General features: G+C 32.6%; 1 long non-coding RNA gene across 1 annotated transcript; it reads left to right on the plus strand.

Annotated features, from left to right (window-relative positions):
* The first annotated feature begins 14,867 nt into the window (after window positions 1-14,867).
* LOC126715449 (uncharacterized) lies at window positions 14,868-18,137 on the plus strand. Its single transcript, XR_007651867.1, has 2 exons — window positions 14,868-16,845; window positions 17,364-18,137. It is a non-coding gene; the product is annotated as an uncharacterized LOC126715449 (long non-coding RNA).
* The last annotated feature ends 3,614 nt before the right edge of the window (window positions 18,138-21,751 follow it).

The following is a 21,751-nucleotide window of genomic DNA, read 5'->3' on the forward strand; positions in this document are numbered from 1 at the left end:
GCTGGACAACCTTAGGCCCTAAGCATAGATTTTGCTAAGTGGGCTAGGGCCACTTGCAAAATCTGAGGACTATAAATGGAAACATATGCTAGCCACTTTCATGCAAATATCATCTTGCTAGTCTACTCTATATAACTAAAGGCTCAGCTTAACCCTTTTTAGCCTAAGACTAATGCTGCTTCATTTAATTATTTCTAACGAGGTTTGGGACATTAATTTAGCAAATTCCCTAGATGCCGATTTTGCCTACAGGTTTCAGCTAATTAAGTTTAGTAGTGGGTTCCAATTAGCTCAATTGGTAAAGTCTCTGATGGTTGTATAAGAGATCTGGGGTTCAATCCCCGCCTACACCAAAAACTAATTGGTGTCTTGGTCTGATGATAAAGAGCTATCATCAGGAGCGGACGCCATAGGTTGAACTCTCTCAAAAAAAAAAAAAATTTAGTAAATGAATTTTTTAAATTGTGGCAAAACCAACCCATCCCATTACCCAAACTAAAACAAATCTAAAACTCACCTTCTGTTTAGCAACACATTAGCTAAATCTTTGATCCATAAGTGAAATCAGACCATATGGATTCCCTCAACCTACTATAAATCCTTGCCATCAAGCCTTGCATCAATAACAACATCTTCTAGCTACCTTAACTAACATAGTTATTTCACTTAAAGTTTTTGAGTCACACATGAGCAGCAAGATATTAAGGGTGTTTTCTATACGTGGCAACACAATAGTGCCCTCTCTCTCCCTTATCATCTCTCTTAATTTTTCCATTTTGTTGTATGTATGACTTAAGAAAACTTCGAGGTAGTAGTGAACTCGTAGGATTTAATCATTTAATTAAATTTTAAATAAACTTTATATTGACCAATTAAAATCAACCCAAATAATCTTATGCATGCATGTCTACGATAAAACCATGGATCAACCAATCACACTTAAACAATGATTTAACCTTTAGGCGTTGTTTTGAACACAAAAAAAGACCAATTGGCTCTGTATTGCATTTTGACCACTTAGAATATGAATTTTAAGGCTAATATCATTTTGAGAATTTTTGCATACACAAAATTACCATTTTATCCTTAATGCAAAAAAAAGTTAAAATTAAGAATGAAAATAAATATATGCAAAATGGGTTGCCACGCCTCCAAAGTTAAATAATTTTAACAATTCTATAAATCCTAATATATTATGGCTCCTAAGATGAAAATTTTGGTTCCTCCCCTAGTTATTTTTACAACAAACGAATATATGTCCAAATTAAAATTATAAAAAGGACACATAATACCTAAACATCACCTTGATGCATACTTAGGATCAATTCATTGCGTATAACTTTTTATATTAAGGTTGCGTTTGGTATTGGCTTAAAAATCCATCTTATTTTACTATTTAACTTATTTTTGCTACTATTCATGGGTTCCACTGTACTTCTTGATACTATTTATGGATCTCACTATACTATTTCAATTAATTTTTACCTTTGTCTATAGTACTTTCAACAAAAAGTTTTTAGTTCCAGATAAACAAGTTGTTTCTAAATGGATATTAATATTTTGTTACGTAATAAATTCAAATTTGATTGATATACACTTTTTTTTTAATAGACTTGACAAATTTCATATTAGTCGTCATTTATTTACTATTTGATCTATTATCTTTTATATATATATATATATATATATATATATATATAATTTTAAAGTATATAAAGCTTGAAATTTAAATACTTTATAGAAAATATAGTCATTGATCTCAAATCTCCTTAATATTTTTGCAAGCTTTGAAGATATAAGCAATGTTTTAGAAATCGAGTTGTTCAAAGCATCATGCAAGTGAAGTTCATGGTTTTGAGACTACAAGAAATTTTAATACATATATAACAAAATCAAGTAGAGATACATAAATAAAATTGAACAAAACTAATTAGACTAAGACATGAAAATTTCAGTCTCTTTATCGAGATTCAAGCCCTCTATAACTGACAAAACTCATAAACTAAATCATCAAACACATTTTTCCCTTGAATATTCTCAAATATGTATCATTATAAATCACTTGATTTATCTGGATAGATATTGTAAATTGTTGTGGTGTTGTATGTGGGCATGGTGCAAAATGGGTTTATTTATAGGTTTGTGGTCTCATTCAAGAGTGATGGGAATTAGAACCCATTAATTAATTCACATGAATATTTTATATATTATTACCGTAGTGGGAGTTTCTAAAATTAAAGAAGCAAAATGCATATAAGCATTTTAGATGAAACTGTAGTAAAAAATCACCAAAAAGACACCCACATAGGATCATGAATTTTGCAAAAATTTATACAACATGCTACAGTGAACATGTAAATAGAGATGTCCACTATAGCTCATCTAAATCTTTTTTTTTTTTTTTAGTTCTTTCTCTCATCTACATTAAAAACATAGAAGCTCTCTCTCTCTCTCTCTCCAACTAAGTATCACACACGAAGGGCATGGTAAGTTAGTGGTGGACATATCATGGGTCTAGGTTTTTGGTGCAAAATCATGGATTTGTGAGAACGGCAGTGGAGTGGTGAGGGAGCTGGCCGATCATCTTGTTGCGGTGAATTCTTGGTTGTTTGTTCTAGGTTTTTCTTTTTTCTAGTTCTGTTGTTGTGGGTTTAAATATATATATATATATATATATATATAAGAGTTATTTTATATTATTTTCATGAGATGTATTGGAAAATAAAGAATAGGTAGCATCCATTGTAAAAGTGGTTATGTAAAATAGATAAAGTGACATTTTGGTGGTGTAAAATGCTTCTTATCTTTTTCTTTTTCTTCTTATTCTCTTCTTTTCTTTTTTTTTTCTTTTTTTTGCATTTCCGGATATGATTGCTCTAACTCTCCATTATTATTTATTTATTTTTTTGAGAATCCAACTTCAAATTTATAAAACTAAAGTCAGCCACAATCAGCTAAAAGGACATCAACAACTTGTGGTGGAACATCCTCCATCCACATAGAGAAATCATCAATAGTTCTTGCATGTTTTGCTAAAGAATGAGCAAGTGAGTTACCTGACCTACGAGTATTTGAAAAGGAAAAACAATTACAAAAAGCTAAATAATGCTTGATAGAAAAAAGCAGATGACCAAAAGAAGAAAAAGATTCCTCTTCCTTTCTTAAGGCTGAAATAACCACCTCTGAATCTCCCTCGACAATAAAAGAGGGCAGGTTGAGGTCCATAGCAAGGGTGATAGCGCGAACAGCAGCCAGCGCTTCCACTTCGTCTGATGAGGATGGAAGCTTGATCTTCTCCGCCAATGCTACGAGCACCTTTCCATGAGAATCCCGCACAACCACACCCAGCCCAACTTCCTCTGTTTCTCTGAATACCGCACCATCGAAATTAACCTTCAGGTGCGACGGAGGAGTAGGTTCCCACTTGGGCTGAGACCTGTGAGGGGAGGCCGTCTGTACTGGGTTTGCTGGTTGCACATCAATGAACTCTTATAGCATCTGTGTGGCTGATGGAATGACCTGGGATAGCGGGAAAGCCTTGTTGCTGGTTTGAAGTTGATTACGGCGTGACCATTAAAAAATTAAAGTTCATTTACCTTTTTATTTACCAACAACCTTATTTAATCCAAGTAAATATATAATTACAAGAATTTTATATTTTATATATCAATTAATATTAATATGCACCAATAGATTTAATTGGTAAAAATTAGAAAAATTGACTAAAATAATATCTAAATAAATTTAAACAACTTTCAAATATGTGTTTTCATTGTTCACGACTTTTATAAGGGGAAAAAAGTAAAGCATAATCAAGTACAAATAAATAAGGTGTTTATTAATCCTTCAAACACGAAGCATTTTAATCTAAAACATGATCATTTTAAAAATGAAAAGATTACTTGTTTATTAACTAATAGATTTATTTTCCCACAAAATAAAACTAACAGATTTTTTTGTATTCCTATGTCATTTAGACAAAATTGTGTTAGGATAAGAAATGGAAACGACAATGATGAAGGTAGGGTATGAGACTCATTTGACAAGGCGTGGGAAACGGGTTGATTTTATTTCTTTTATTTTTTGAGGAGAAGGTAAGTAAAATTTTATTAATACATAAAATAGATCATCATATGGTTGGTCCCCTGGACATCAAGATAAATATATTAATTATTCATTAACTGTCACAACAAAAACACATAGTTTGAGCTAAGATACCTGTAGCTCAAGATTTGTCAAAAATATATCTTTTAGATAATTCCAAACTTAGTTTTTTATTATTTATAATTCTAAATACATATTTAGATCCTGTCTCTACATTCTACTCTATACATTATCAAACCCAAAAAACAAGGGTAGAATTCTCCGATCACTAAGAAAATTTCAATGAAATATTCTTTAAAATCTTGCACACATGATTGCCACCAGCATACTAGGCAGGATGGTACCTCTCCTAGCCTTAGAGCTTGGTGTTAAGTAGTTGGCTTGGGTTTCAACTCTAAGGGAACACTCTAGGGATACATTTCTAACAAGTTCAACAATAACATCAACAAAAACCTATTGCACACACGATTGACATTTACATAAAACCAAATAGTGGGTTTCAGTTAGCTCAACTGATAAAATCTCTAATGGTTGAATAAGAGATCTGAAATTCAATCATCGCCTATACCAAAAACTTACTGATATCTTAGTTTGATGATAAAGAGCTATCATTAAGAACAGACCAAAAACTTATTGATATCTTAGTTTGATGATAAAGAGTTATCATTAAGAACAGACGCCGTAGGTTGAAACATTTTCAACAAAAATAAAACATAAATAAATAAATAAAACATAAAATCGAACATTTCGGCTCTAGTTTGGCAATGGAATCTTTCATAGGCAGCTATTAATGATCAGTAACAGAATTCTCTAGTCTCCAGCTTGTAAAAATTGACCATTTGTCCAATACGAAATGGTATTTTCTCCTTCTCAATCCACGGAAAAAGTATATGCAGCATGGATCTCTCATCATCACGTTTCGCACACAATTGTGCAGTAGATCTCAAATGCAGATAAAAAGTCATAAAGGGAGGCACCCTCTTCCTGTAGATTTGCACACATTGCATGAATTTCCCATTCCATACAGTTACAACAGCCCACATGCGCCGTACGAACTCAAAGAAAACAAACTGGTTATCAACCAGATGCAACAGGTTGGTGATATTTAGGTGGACCTGGCTATAAAGGGTCAGATCAATTTTCCATTAATTCATCAATTAATTTTTGTGGCCCAGTTGAGAAGGAGACTGAGCCCCACAACCCAACATCACCACCATCATGATTAGGCCCACCCACCACCACATTAACATCAACAGAGAAACCATGTGATCAAAATCTGTTCCTTTCTCTCTCTCTCTTTTTGTTTGTCCCCCTATTTTTGTCTTGTCATGATTCTTATGTATCTCACTTCCATATTCTAGGTCATGATGCACCTTATACTGTCACCCAAAAACATACATTTAAATGATGTCTCATAAAACATCATACAAGGTTGAAGATGGAATTAATTGCATGTACTATGTTTTTCTTATTTTATGTAAACTGTTATTTTTCAAATTTAATAGTGATAACTGATTTGAGTAGTTTATATGAATGAGATTCAAGACTTCTGTAAAATCCCTTTTTTACACTGTCCTATTGTCACATACCCTAATCTAGAGAGAGAGAGAGAGAGAGAGAGAGAGAGAGAGAATTATCTTCACTTGTTTGGTTTTTCTTTTTGATTGAGATGATGAATGGGGACTTTGTAGTTGAAGTTTATAATCAAGACAAAAGAAGGCTAATGATGATGCAGGATTATCAATTCAATTGGTTCATTATATATTTTGTAATACGATTATCTTTACCCTTCCTCAATGCAAGGCTCATTTATTTGGTTTCTTTATATGATATAATCACACACGTGTAGATGAGAATATGGATATTTGGTAAAGGATAATCTATATTAATTATGGTAAATTTCTAATTGTTCCAAAAACTTAAGCTATTAAGAAATAATCATAAATTTAATCATTTAATAATCATAAATTTTTTTTTTTGAGAAGGTTAATGATCATAATTCTAACCCTTCATAATGGAGGAAAGATTAATTTATTTGGTTTATATATAATAGAATCAATCGGAGGGTGAACGGATGGATAATATGAAATCAATAGGAAAGAAAGATAGATCCCAGCTTATATGTATAAGATCAGTTTGCTTGGTGTTTAGTAAAGGGATGATCTTGAACCCTCTTTAATTCAATTGGTTTGCCTAAAGCTACTACATCCTTCTGCTTGATCTCTGCAATCCTTCTCCAATTTTTATTCCAAGGTTTTTTCCACCTGATTATAGACTTTATAGTAGTTAATAGGATTAGATTAAGTCACTTTAAAATTTCATCAATATCTTTTAGACTTTTAATTTCAACAATTAATCCTTTGCATATTAGGTTTATGACAATTCGGTTTAAAAAAAAAAAAAGGTTTATGACACATTAAATCTTTCATTAATATTACATTAAAGACTAATAGATTTAATAATGTCATGTATACATATTTTTTTTACATATTATTAATAACTTTGAGTGTCATTATTATTATGTGTATATTATATTATTAAATCTGTTAGACTTTTCAATTAAAAACTAGTCATTAACCCCTGCATTACATAATATATATTTTTGTTTGAATATTAAATTTGATAATTGTAGTAGTTATTAACAAGAATTCATTATGATTGTAGTTGCATATGGAATTGTATATTCTAAAATTAGGAATTTGTTATGATTTGATGCACTAGGATTCTAATCAATGATTAAAATATTGAACACAATTTAAATTCAATTAAAATAATAATGTATAAGTTTGTGAGGTTTCAAAAACTTGTGTAGCATAATATTACAAAGTCAACAAAAGTCAAAAACCTAGTATTAATATGATTTAGTTTCGGAATGGTGGTTAGTGTTGCCAACAAGATATTGCTTGAAATGCAAGGGCAATCAATTTCAAAATGGTGGTAGGTGTCAATCGACTTTACAAGACATGGCGGAGGAGGCCAAGAAGTCAGAGAAGAGAGAAAAGACAAAGGAGAGAGGAGACAAATAAAAAAATGGGTGAGAAAAAAGTCATTGGAGTGATTAGGAAGTGGGCAAGATAGAATTAATTAACTTTTGCAAAAATGAGAATGAGAATACAACTAAGAATCCTAAATATTAGGGATTCTCATTTGGTTTCATAAAATGAGAAACGCAAAATGCATTCTCCAAAAAAATTTCTTTTACCAATTTTAATAAACTTATCAAACACATTCAAAAATTGCAAAATTTATATTTATGTACAGATATCATTCTTTCTTATCTCTGAGCATCATTGTGAAGGACTGATCATGTATACATATAAAGATTTTGATAGAATATACCATGTATACTACAACTTTGATCATGTATACATATAAAGACTTTGATAGAATATATGCAACATACTGCATAAAAATTTACTCTTGTGATTCTGTAAACTAAAACAAAAATTTTTACCATATAAATAAATAAGAACAATTAAATATACTCATGAACCATATGATAACATATTGATAAGTGCAAATATGATCAAGTTAGTGTTTGATACTGTAAAGTTGTAATTTACAACTAGTTTATGTTGGCTTTAATTCTGTGCCAAAATTGATTGTAATTTTATTCAATCTTTTGTACCCTGTATTTTATGTGGGATTTCTTGTAAGGGTTGTGTGTGAGAGAGAGATTGTGAAGACTCAAGACTATTAAAGACTAAAGAAGTTTTTGCGAGTAGCTTACGAGAAGGCTTCCCACGAAGTGAAGCATGTGCCCAGCACATGACTGGAATGCGAAGAGTCAAGACAGGATGTAGACAGCTGGTTTTCGCGAGTGTCTCGCGGGTAAGGCTTTCTCGCGAGATATCCGCAAAACATTTTGTTTTGCCAATCTGTCATATCTGATACACACTATCTCTACCCACACTATATATACCCACATTACCCACAGATGTTGAGAAGAGTTTCTGAGAGAAAACCCTAACCATAACCCTTGAGAGTTAGAGATTGTTATACCCACATTTCTCTACACAATCCATTGTGGTTTTTCTTCAACTCCTACCTCTTCGTTTTCATATCCTTGAGAGGTTGATAGCTCAAACATTTACCACACCCTTTCAGAGTGTCAAGTGAGGTTTTGATGCTGTTGGGAAGTATTGAAAGAAGCCAAACTTTGGCATATGCAATCGGGCGTATTGTGAGATCTGGAGAGCTAGACAAGACACGGTTCTGAGAAGCCTTGTTGGAGTAGGAGCTTGGAGGGCTTTGGTGCATTGAGTAAATTAGACTTGGAGGGTCTCTTGTTATTCGTGTATCCCAACTAATTGTCTAGTGGATCGATTTACCGCTTGGAGGGTGGCGGAGAGGTTTTACGTCGAGTACTTCGATTTCCTCTTTGATAACACATCAGCGTGTTATCTTGTGTTTGCATCATTCTTCCCTACTCTTTTAGCTTTCATTTTATTGCTGTGTTTTAATGAATATTGCTTAGAGTAGTTATATTGTTTATCCACTCACATTTACTCTATTCCGCACTTAATATAAGTTAGAGTAAATCAATCGAGCCGTAATATTTAATTTGGAGGTCTAAACATTTCTTGTGTTTTTTTTTAACACATTTTCAAGTTTTCAATTGGTATCAGAGCGGGTACACTTGTTGTGGTTTTATTACCTAAGTGTGATCCTAGACCCCTTTGTGATGGATCGATCACAATTGCTCAATGCTCCACCATTCTTTGATGGGAGCAACTATGCGTTTTGGAAAGCCCGTATGAGGGCATTCATGTGTGCTATAGATGGGTTAGTATGGGATTCTATCGAGAATGGGTATGTCAAACCCACGACACCCAAGTCTGAATGGGACAAGGTAGCTTTTGCTTTGACAAAGGCAAATAGTAAAACTATTAACATTATATTCTGTGGTGTGTTTATTGATGAATTTCACAGGATATTGCATGTGGAGACTGCCAAGGAAGCTTGGACGATTCTTGAGACTACCTATGAGAGTACCAAGAAAGTTAAGGATACAAAGCTCCAGATGCTTACCACCAGATTTGAAGAGCTCAAGATGGGTGACGATGAGTCATTTGATTTATTCTATGGCAAGCTCAATGAAATCATAATTGCTAAGCTCAATCTCAGAGAGAAGATTGAGGATGCCAAGGTGGTGAGAAAGATTTGGATGAGATCAAGATCCAAGAACTCATTGGATCTCTCCAAACATATAAGCTTGGACTGCCTTCCCACAAGTCAAGCAAATCACTTGCTCTCAAAACTATCACCGAGAGAATGGATGACTCCTTTGAGGAAGATGATGTGGAGAAGGAGGTAACATTCCTTACAAAGAACTTCCACAAATTTCTAAATATGAAAAACAGTGGGAAGTTGTTTAGTAAAGGAAAATTTTCATCCCCCAAAAGTGACAGGAAGGAGTTCAAAAAGAGAGATGAGAATGATTCTCAATCCCCGCAAGTAAATGTGTGCTACGAATGCAACGGTCGTGAACATCTCAAGAAGGAGTGTCCCAACTATTTGAGAGGGAAGGGTAAAGTGTTTGCCACTACCCTTAGCGATTCTGAAAGCTCAAATTCAAATACAGAAGGAGAATGTGACAATGAAGGAAATTATAAGGCCTTTATGACAACTGCCTCCGTTGATTCAAAGGATGATTTGAGCAATTTGGTTGATGAACTTGGTAATCTTTCCGAGGATGAGGAAGTTGAAGAATTGGAAGATGAAGACGTTTGCCAAAATGAAGGGGAGAACAACCTTCAAGAAGCATATGATTCTCTACTGGAAGATTGTGGCAAATACGCCAAAGTTGCGAACCTTGTTGTAAAAAAGATGAAAAAGGTTGAAGAAGAGCATAGGTGTATACTTGTGCAACTCAAGGAATCAAAGAGTGAAGTAGAAAGACTCAAGGGAGAGTTGGTTGAAGCTTACTCTAAGATCAAGTTTCTTGAACTTGAAATTATTCAAGCTAATGTCAAGGTTGAGCGCATCTATACCAAGACTCTTGACAATGTGCTATCCTTTCAAAAAATTTCATATGATAAGACCGGTTTAGGCTATACTAGAGAAGGAAGTTTTAGCAGTGAACCCAAGAAGGAAGCAAGGTTCGTATCAACCAAGAATGACGAGAAACTCAAAGAAGTGAAGCTTGAGATTGAGACCCTTACTACTGCAAAAAGAACCATTGTTGCAAAACCAAAGGAAAAAGGGAAATTATTACCCAAAAATCAAAGGGGGCCTCAAGTGAAGCATATGTGTCATCATTGTGGCGTACAAGGGCATACAAGACCAAATTCTTTCAAGCTTCATGCACTCAAGAAGGCTGACTCTATGCGTGGACAGGAAAGTTCAAAGAGAAGACCTAAGGGAGATAGTGAGGGACATCTCATTGGAGACGTTATGGAAATGTTGAAGAACATATCACTGTGCCTTGCTAGCTTCACTCCGAGGTTTGAAAGTTATGTTGGTCGTACCTCGCCATCTAAGGCTCTCACCCAAAATACTCGTAAAGAGTGGGTGAAGAAGGGTAGTTATGTATGATCACTTCCTTTGTCCATGCATTAATTCTTCCGATGTTTAGGGTCATAGGTTCATGTATCATGACATACATAATCCTCCTGTGTCATTACTTCTTGTTTATAACATGTTTCTTTTTCAAGTTTTCCTATGTATTTTTGTTTATCTTACTTTACATGTTCTGTTTTTGAGTGTGTTGAAAAAATTCAAAAACCCATAAAAATTGAAAAATCTTCAAAAAGTTTGATCACTTGTATTGTATATATCACATGTGAGATTGGCCTAGTACCTTCATACTAATAGTGTAATGCATTTATGAGCTTAACTTGTTTTGTATGCACATATATCTTTGTGGGAAAAATCTTGAAAGTTATGTGTAATTGTTGTAAATCAATCTTCAAGCTTGTCATGAATGATTAGTTAATAGTCTTGATGGTCTTGATACATACATAGACTTGTGTCTATATCTCTTCTTACTTTATTTTTATGTTTTTGCACTATAGCTCACCAAATGTAAATCTCAAAATGAAAAAGAGATTATGAGCTGCAAAAGCCATTGAAGAACATATCACTGTGCCTTGCTAGCTTCACTCCATGATTTGAAAGTTATGTTGGTCGTACCCCGCCGTCTAAGGCTCTCACCCAAAATACTCGTAAAGAGTGGGTGAAGAAGGGTACTTATGCATGATCACTTCCTTTGTCCATGCATTAATTCTTCCGATGTTTAGGGTCATAGGTTCATCTATCATGACATACATAATCCTCCTGTGTCATTACTTCCTGTTTATAGCATCTTTCTTTTTCAAGTTTTGTTATGTATTTTTGTTTATCTTACTTTTACATGTTCTATTTTCGAGTGTGCTGAAAAAATTCAAAAACCCATAAAAATTGAAAAAATTTCAAAAAGTATGATCACTTGTATTGTATATATCACATATGAGTTTGGCCTAGTACCTTTGTACTAATAGCGTAATGCATTTATGAGCTTAACTTGTTTTATATGCACATATATCTTTGTGGAAAAAATCTTGAAAGCTATGTGTGATGGTTGTAAATTGATCTTCAAGCTTGTCATGAATGATTGGTCAATAGTGTTGATGGTCTTGATACTTACATAGACTTGTGTCTATATCTCTTCTCACTTTATTTTTATGTTTCTGTACTATAACTCACCAAATGTAAATCTCAAGATGAAAAAGAGATTATGAGCTGTAAAAACCGTCGCACATACTAGTATTTGACTAGGAAAAAGTATTTGACTAGGAAAAAGTATTTGACTAGGAAAAAGGGAAAACGACTTTTTATTGAAATGTATGGTGCTCAAAAAGCCAAAGGTTTATTCTCAATATTGAAATATCAAAAATTTCAAGCACCGATCTCAAAATGAGATGTATTGTTCAAAAATGATCAAATGTTATGATTTGTAAAGAAGCCAAATAAAAATCTTCAAAGATGTGTAATCATTTTCTTATGAGATGTCATATATATTTATTTCTATAATTAAGATAGACCACTTGACTTAATACCAATTGTGTATGACTTGATTGAATTGATCATTGAAACTTTACACTGATCTAAGAATTATTCCACATTTGATACTCACCGACAACACACAAGTTTTAGTTCAATTAATGTTTATTTCATTTGTGTGATTGTACATGATCAAATGTGATGTGTATGCTCAATTGCTTATCAATCAAACTCAAAAAGATTTTTGAGTATTTTATATGTTTTTTAAAGTGTTTTTATACTTTCGTGCTTTAAGTTTTTGCTTTTATACTTTGGTTTCCTCTTCGATAACACATCGGTGTGTTATCTTGTGTTTGCATTCTTCTTCTCTACTCTTTTAGTTTTCATTTTATTGCTGTATTTTAATGAATATGGTTTAGAGTAGTTATATTGTTTATCCGCTTGCATTTACTTTATTCCGCACTTAGTATAAGTTAGAATAAAATCAATCGAACCGTAATATTTAATTTGGGGGTCTAAACAGCTCTTGTGTTTTTTTTAACACATTTTCAAGCTTTCAGATACTATTTCTTTAAAACATATTTTGCTCTTCACACACTATTTCCGTAATAGTGCTTTGAAACTCTTAGATTCTACCTCTAAGAATACAATGATCAATAGTTGTTAGAAGAATAACAATCATCATGCATCGGCAAATGAAACTATGCGTGTGTCTCTCTGTATGACTCTAAGCATGAATGGAAGAAAAAAAATGACTGAAATGAAATGGGGGACAACTATTTATAAGCACATTTGCACCAATCCAAAAAATGTGCAATACGAACAGACACATTATTACATTGCATTCCAGACATGCACACAGTAAATACACATGATGTTAATTTCCTCCGGCTTTAATTTTGGCTCAAAAAGAACCACTCAAACACTTGCAAAAAACCATTTTTAACATATTATAATTTTATATCACAATTTTTTTTTAATCATCAAAGTCTTATAATTCAGTGGTATAATCTACTTTCTTTTTCTGAGAGAACTAGTGTTCAATTCCCCCTCCTTATTGTTATAACTTATAACTATCAAATTATAAAGTTAAAAATAAATCTCCAATTGTAATAGAAAAAGGACTCAATTACATCAAATTATTTCACCTTGTACTAGATGGGAATAAGATATAGTTGAAGTACATTGCATAATCTACATGAAAAAGCATATATTTTCTTAAGAAGTTTTCCCTTGTTTACGTTTCTAAAAATTGAATTCATGTTTAGAAATGAAAGTTAATTAAGTATTTAAGTTCCATTCAATTCTAAATTGCTGATATAAGGGCATATTGTAATTCAAAACCTTTCCTCTCTAGACCCCTAAATATTTTGTGCATGGAGAAATGTTAATTCAATATTAGAGTATTAGTAAAAGAGTACTAGTAATTCAAAAGTAAAATAAAATTATGGTTATTTTTTTTTTTTAGAAAAAATAAATAGTCATATTGATTTGATATGAAAAGTGATGTGAATGATAATTCAAAGTGTGAAAAACAAAGGTGAACACGTAACACTACGTATAATTTAATTCATTTTCAAGAAAAAAAAAAAAAAAGAGTTATGAACCACCTCTACGTACGAAATTGCCTCCAAAAATAGTGGATACATTATCTCTTCATGTCAGAAAATATGGAGAAACTAGAAAACGAAATTAAGTCATGCTGCTTTACAAAGTTATGAATCAGTCCTCTACGAAATTGTCTTCAAAATGGTGGATACATTATCTTTTCATGTCAGAAAGTTTGAGAGTTCTTTTTGCATACTAGAATACCTAACAACCAGAAAATGAATTTAAGTCATATGCTGCTTAATTTGCAATTTGTTCAAATTGTTTAAAGCAAATTTAGAAATCATGGTCTACATGTGAGAAAAAGTTAATTGGTAATTGTCTACTTCATCTCCACTTCTTGAATTGCTTTGTCTTTTTTTGCTGGAAGATGCCAAATATATATATATATATATATATATATATATATATATATATACATGTTACACAGTCTCCTCAAACCATGAGCATTTTGCTATATAATGGTTCTAGAATGGCCTAAAGTCCATAAAATATCTACAAGCTGCATAATTACAGCTTCATGATTGATGATCACACATATTATATGGATCATAATGTATATAAAAGAAAACATAACGATTGGGGGACCATAAACAACCCATACCTTTAAATCCCAATAAAATAAGAAATCTTCATCACATGCCACCATGTGATGGGGTTGGGATGAAAATACTCTCTCTCTCTCTCTCTCTTAATTACATTTCACTTGACTCAATTTTTCCTTTTGTTAGGGGGAAGTCCAAAAACATAAACCCTATAATTTTATTCTGTCCTTTTAGACCTCTCTTTCTTTTTCTTTTTTTTTTTTCTTTTTTTTTTAATTGTACCAAACAAATTCCCACCTATAATATCAAGTATTTCATAATTTCTAAGAGTTTGACACAATAATGAAAGTATGAAATTTTGAAATATCATATTTAAAAGCATGAGGTTTAATTTGTTACAAAAATTAAACTATAGGGATTATTATTTATTACTTTTCCTAGCTTTTTAATTTTAATCTTAAGATTTGTTTGTTTGTTTTCCTTACCCCATATGACGTATTGTTTATACCCCACTGCGCACTTACTAGGAAAGTAAGGCATTTTTGTGGGTAAGTCGCACTTTATGAGTGAAGTGATAAACCCTACTCACCTCCCCCTCTCTATAAAGCTGGTAGACAGATATATATGTTAAAGTGGTCCATGAAAGACTCTGTATGGGCATTGGTCATTTCTCTCTTCCTCCTTTACTCTCTCTCTCTCTCTCTCTCTCTCTCTCTCTCTCTCTCTCAAAAAACACACTGGCACAAGCTATTGTGTCTTCTACACAAGAAAGACACAAAGGGATATATGTCAAAGAGAGTGAAAGTGAGATCTGAGGATTTTTTTTTTGCGGGTGATGAAATTTTGTGCAAGTCCTGGTCATGCTTTTCCACAGCTTTCTTGAACTTCTTTTTGCTTATTCTCTAAGATTAACACTTATGGAAGCTCAAGAAAGCTGTGGGAGAACATGGCAAGTTCAGGATTTTGTGGGTGCAGCTAGCTGTTGTTGAAACTTGAGAGAGAGAGAGAGAGAGAGAGACTAGATCTCTCTCAATCCCTTTGTATCTACACCACAATTCTCAAGGCGGCTTAATTTCCTAATATTATCTGCATGTATCATGGTAAGAATCAGAATTCTCATACATGTCACTGCAGTTTCATCATGATATTTTTCTTTCAATTTTGTTTACATCTAATATAGGATAATTCACATAAAGTCCAGAGCTTTCTTCAAGAAAAAACAATTTTGACTCTGATTTACAATGTGGGTTTTTATCTTCCTCATGTTTCTTTACAGAATTTAATTTTTCTTCCACACCTATCGAAAAAAGAAGAAAGTAAAGAATTTTATTTTATTCTTAGTTTATATTTCTTTGTTAACTTAAATATACTGCTACACGTTTGAACCATGCATGAAAGAAAGCAGAAATTTTGTTAGAAATTACATATATATTGCTGAAGAAGAAATATCTTTTTTTACTTACTACACAGTGAAAAAAAAAAAAACAAAAAAACAAAAAACAAAAAAAATAATAATGAGAGTTACGTTGCAGAGAAGATTCCCTAGCTTTTCTTTTTATCATCAATGATGATAGTTCTTCCTGTTGGCCTTTAGGTTTTTCCTCCACATCTTCTCCTACATTTCAGTGAAAAAGGTTAAACTTTGTCACTATGTGACATCATTTTTTTAACCACTCCCGTCTCATTCTGACTTTCAGTTTTTTTACCGCCTCCCCGGCCCCTCTTCTCTCTCCCACTGTCTAGATCTCCTGCACCTGTTGTAACCTTATGGAATACGCAACAATGTATTAGGAACTGGAATTGGGTTGTAAAACTGTGTTTCCAAGTGTATTATAGCTAGGTGTTTTTCTTGTTGATAAATTATAACTCGCAACAATGTGTTAGGTACAAGAATTGGGTTGTAACTGCGTTTCCAAGTGCATTATGGTTAGATTTTTTTTTTGCTTGATGAATTACAGCTAGCAACAATGTATTAGGCACAAGAATTGGGTTTTAACTGCGTTTCCTAGTGCATTATAGCTAGATTTTTTTTTTTCTTGTTGATTAATTATAGCTAGCAACAATGTATTAGGTACAAGAATTGGGTTTTAACTGCGTTTCCAAGTGCATCATAGCTGGAAATGTTTTTTTTTCTTGTTGAATTATAGCTAGAAATATAATGATTCCCTTTATCTTTCTTTTTTACTTTTGCTTTCTTTCCCCTCATAATCTTGGGATCTTCAAGAATGGAATAACTTTCTAAGATCTCGAATCAAACCCCAACTTATACTACCTCAGCTAGGGCCTAAGAGGCTGTGCTTCCCTTGATCTAGACACTAGCTAGCTATATGAATGTTATCAAAGACAGAAGTAATTAAGTCACGAGAATTTATAAGCCTTGCTGCTGCATTAATTATTGACTGGATTATTGCTAGTCTTTGTAAAATACATGTCCTTCTAGTTGATGCAATGTTTAATTTTATCTTCTTCTTCTTGTTATTGTCACTATCCATGGCTATAATGAGATGAATGATGCCTAGGTGCTGAAGAGAGTGGAATGAAATTTTGATTCCTCACAAGATTATGAGATTCCAAATTGTCCTTCTTTTCGCACGCAGTTGCAAAGGTAATTTTGTTTTTAAAAGAAATTATTACATTTTTTTCATTCTTGAAATATATGTATATGACTCTAATTAATTTTTTTTTTATATAATTCAATTACTATGCATAGTCGAAATTTTTAGTTTTTTCTTTCTTTTCAATCTTAACGTATATGTACATAATTCTCATTTTTTTATAATTTAATTCTTAAAAAAAAAAAAAAAAAAAAAAAAACGAAGAGTAGAATTCAAATATTGATTCTTTTTGTAAAAGAGATCAAGTAGTACCATATATGTAAATAATTCTCATTTAATTGTATATTTCTTTTTTTTTTATACTCATTTGATACTTTAATTATTGAAGAATTTTCCCTTTGAAGCATATTTTCTGTATTCCAAAGTGAAATTTTCACCTTTGTTAAATCGTTTGGATTTTGGATCAATCCATTGTATGTAACTCTCTATTGTATGTTGCTATTTCATAAAATTTTCTTCTTTTTTATTGCCCTTGGATGTATCTCTTTTTTTTCTTTTTTTGATGAAGATGTACCCCTATGATCTTCAACAATTCATGATAAGATGAGGGCAGAAAAAAGCAAGCTACATGCAAAAACCACGCTGAGAATTTTCAGAAGGGCCAAAGAACTTTAAAGGTAGCTGCCTCACAAGCATCCTTGTCTCAACCAACTTTTCTTTTTTTGTTTCTTCTGTGGATTCATCCAATAATCTTTCAACAAGTAATGTGGGTAATAATAAATAGTCACCAATCACCATCTTTGGCACGGTGGCACCACCAACGTTAAAAGCATTGATCTGCAAACATCTGAGTCTATAAAATGAGCTACAGTAAAAAAAAAAAAAAAAAAAGATTTAGAGTGGGGAAAAATTCAAAAAAGGACCTTTTGAAGAAATGAATGATGCTATAAATTGATTCTTTACCATGTACAAGGGATTAGCCAAGGAAATAAAACAAGTCTAATGAAGGTTAGGTCCACCAAAGTCAAATCAAAATGTAGCCCAGACAAGGAGGCGTGGCAGTTCTGTGCTCCATAAGAGAAATAAAGGTATTGTACAGATCATGAAAGCCGATACTAGACCCTATTAACGAATTTTCAGGGGTTGGGGGGCCATAAACTCTTATGGTTTTAATGCCTGAAATTCATTCCATTAATATACTGTTTAGTTAGCCAGTGGCACAACATGAAATCATAATTACTGACATGGTAAATTATGATTTGAATAACACCATTTTTCTAATTGAGAACAATTTGATAGAAAATATAAATAAATAAAAACCACAATTTTGGTCTTTGACTAACTTTTCGTGTATTACCTAATTTTCATGTTCCATTTCAGATGTTCAGCCATATTTACCATCCTTTGAAGTGTAATTTTTTTATTTTTCTTTTTTCTGCCTCTGAGCTTTAGCAGTAAAGTTATGAGAGATAGACCTTTTATTCAAAAATTAAACAACTGCAATCTTAAAAAATATCCAAATAATATATCTTCAGATTCATGTTTTTTGCTTTCAATTAATTTGGAATCATATCCCATCCTAATCTGCTAATTTCTTACTAATTATTAAGTCATAATTAATCAACAACTTTAAAATTTGTAATTCAAAGGCATCTACCCCATTCTCTGTGGAAGAATTTGAGTTTAAATCCTCCGCCCTTGATATGTTTCCATCAAGATGTGTTATATGGAACCTTCTTAAAAAAAATTCCTATACCAAAATAAAAATAAATAAATAAATAAAAAGTTCAAACATTAGTAATACGTCCCCCACCTCCTCCTTTCTTTTTTAGGTACAACTATACTTTTATGGTTTTATCTGCTTTGAACAAATCAACAAAAAAACTAATCCAATCCCACACTAAACTCAAAAAAAAAAAAAAAAATTAAAGAGGAATTAAAAAAATTAATCTAAAAGATATGACTCTAGGATTCTAATTTGTTTGAAAGTAAATCCATAATCCAAAATTAGGATAGAAATTTTGGACGATTTATAAAATAAAATTATATTCAAGTTACATCCCAACATGATAATCTCACTGGCAAAAAATACAAAATCCTTGTGAAGGTCACCCGAGAAAGAGTATTAAAAAACCAATGATGTTTATCATTGGAGTCGTTCTTCATTGAGAAAACATACTTCCAAATTAAAGAACTGAAATTAGTATTCTCCAAATCTTATATATGGGCATTCCCTTCTAGGGAAAAAAAACACAAGGATACACTTTAACTGCATTTTGGTAATACTTGTCTTGCTTCTGAAAGGCATGCATTTATTGCTTTGAGTATGTGATTGTGTATTTAAGAGCAAGAAAGCAGACTTCTCATTCTGCCAACCAAAAACTAATTGAAAGTCAGATAAACAATATCTTAAATTACCAATTGTCTCACTTAAATTATTAGTATATGGTAAATTTAATTATTCAACCACATATTAGATTGAGTGAAGGAGATAAGGATCGAATTCAAGATCTCATACTCTAATACCATATTAAATTATCGATTATTCAAAAAATTTAAACTATTAGAATATGATAAATTTAATCATTTAACCAGATATTTCTAACACAATACATGGTTGATGGATGTAATAATATCCCTGATACGAAAATTCCTGCTGTGATTGAGAGGAAAAGAATCAAGCATCTCTCTAGTTGGCTCCAAGGTTGCAAATCACAGGGTAGCATTTTTTATAAACCTTTTGGTGTTGAAACCTTTATTACCAAGACTGCAGAGTTGGACCTCCTTTTTAATGAACACATATCCTTCTTTAAGAAAGGTCTTTAGGTTAGGGACCTCCATCCAAAACGGATGCATCATCAAAATGCTTTAGGAGCTAGTGCCGACATTGCACATTTTATTGATTTCTTTCTAAACAAACTCATGATCATAATGATTTTGTCAATGTCTATACTTAGTGTCATATATGATGATCAAAAACTGATACCAAACTTGAATTGTGGTAGGTTGATGGCCAACATAAAATTTAATAACTTTGTAAACTCTTACTCAAAACATATTATCACTAAAAGAAATTTCATTTGTTTTTCTACAATATAACATGCATTTGTGTTATTCATATGATTACAAAAAATGGTGAAAGATTTGTAAATATTTGAGTAGGCCCCTTATATCCCTAATTTTCATCCCTTTCATTCGTTTGTATGCAAGCAATTGTTATATTCCTCATGAATAAAATACTCCTCTAGCCATCAAACCTACACTTATTTTTTCTCCAATTTCATAATTATATGTCAATCCAGCTTCGTCAACTTATGCATAATATTTTTTTCATAGCCGATCTGAAACTTAGATTGTGGTAGGTTAATGACCAGCATAAATCATGCTATCATTATTATTTAAGGGGAAAAAAACATAACATCTCTTATTCAAAATAGAATATTACCACTAAATGAAGTCTTTTTTTGCTTTTCTACAATATATATAACATGAGATTGTATTATTCTTGTGATAACGAAAGAAAGTGAAAGATTTATAAATATTCAAGCAAACCTCCTTGTAGGGACACGAATCTCTAGCGGCCCAACAATAATGCTGGGCTCGCCTACAGAAAATCCCTTACAATAACATTTGTAGAGAGTGGGCTTGAAAGGCCATCGTTGGGTCACAGGGCGCTAGTTCAGGCCGGGCTTTAGATGAACCAAGACAAGAAAAGGCTTTAGTTTGGATATTCAGGCCTTACACCTTTGTATCTCGAGAGATTTGGCTCCTCGAATCATGTCCGAGGAGCGCTAATGTTCTCTCCGGTTACCCGACGGTGGGTTTTTCGGAGTGATGCGCATATATTCTCCGGGCATTCTCCCTCCTGCAGTTTTTCTCCGGAAGTGAGATGGGATCCCCCTCCTTATTAGTTTACCTTTCCTTTTATACTAGCCTACGTTTGTTGTCCCTCGTCCACGTGTAGGGTCGATCTTTCCAGGACAGATATCTGTCCCATCAATCTAATCCCGAATTTGTTGGAGATGATCAATAAAGCCTAAAAATCCGGCTCTGTTGGGTGCAGTGTCATATCAGTGAAGGGTATTAAGGACAACTGCCCCAAGATATTTTCTGATCTCTCAAGTTAGCTTGTATTCCACTCTAACCCGGGAGACTTTGGGTCTGCCGAGGACTAAGCTGTCCTCGGCTGTACCTTCGGGTCACTTTGGGCTTCCTATTTTTGGACTTGGGCCCTGACCTCCTTTAGTTTGGGGCCTGTGGACTCCCCATAAGTGAGCGAGCCGGGCCCCTAAACTATTGGGCCCCACACTCCTATATCCCCAATTTCATCTCTTCCATTTGTTTCATACACAAATAATTGTTATAGTCCTCATGAACAAAGTAAAGATTGTCAAATTCACCTAGAAGTCTAGTCATTCATCCTACACTTGTTTTTGTCAACTTCTGGAACTACATTATATTCAACAACTTGAGAATGGTATTTTGTTCATAACTAGTTTAAAGTCTAAATTGTGGTAGGTTGATGCCAATATAAAATTTAGTCACTTAATTGATTTTATAAAAATAAAAAACATAACATCTCTTACTCAAAGCACGGTACCAATAAAGGAAGTATTGCTTTTCTATAAAAATAACATGAAATTATGTTTTCTTTTTATTACAAACGATGGTGAAAATTTTATATATATTCAAGCGGGCCCCTCTATATCCCCCAATTTTCATTTTCTTTTTTTTTTTTTTTTTTTTTTTTTTTCATTTCGTACACAAATAATTGCTATAGTCTAAAAGAATGAAGCCAAGATTTCAATTCCACCTACCCTTCTAGCCATTAATCCTACACTTGTTTTATCCAATTTTGGAATTATATGTCAATTCAGCTTCAAGAGCTTGAGCAAGATATTTTTTTTATGAGTAATGTTACATATACAAACTATTTTACAATATTTTTACAAACTA

This window comes from Quercus robur, chromosome 2 (assembly GCF_932294415.1).
Source record: "Quercus robur chromosome 2, dhQueRobu3.1, whole genome shotgun sequence".
Lineage (NCBI taxonomy): Eukaryota > Viridiplantae > Streptophyta > Magnoliopsida > Fagales > Fagaceae > Quercus > Quercus robur.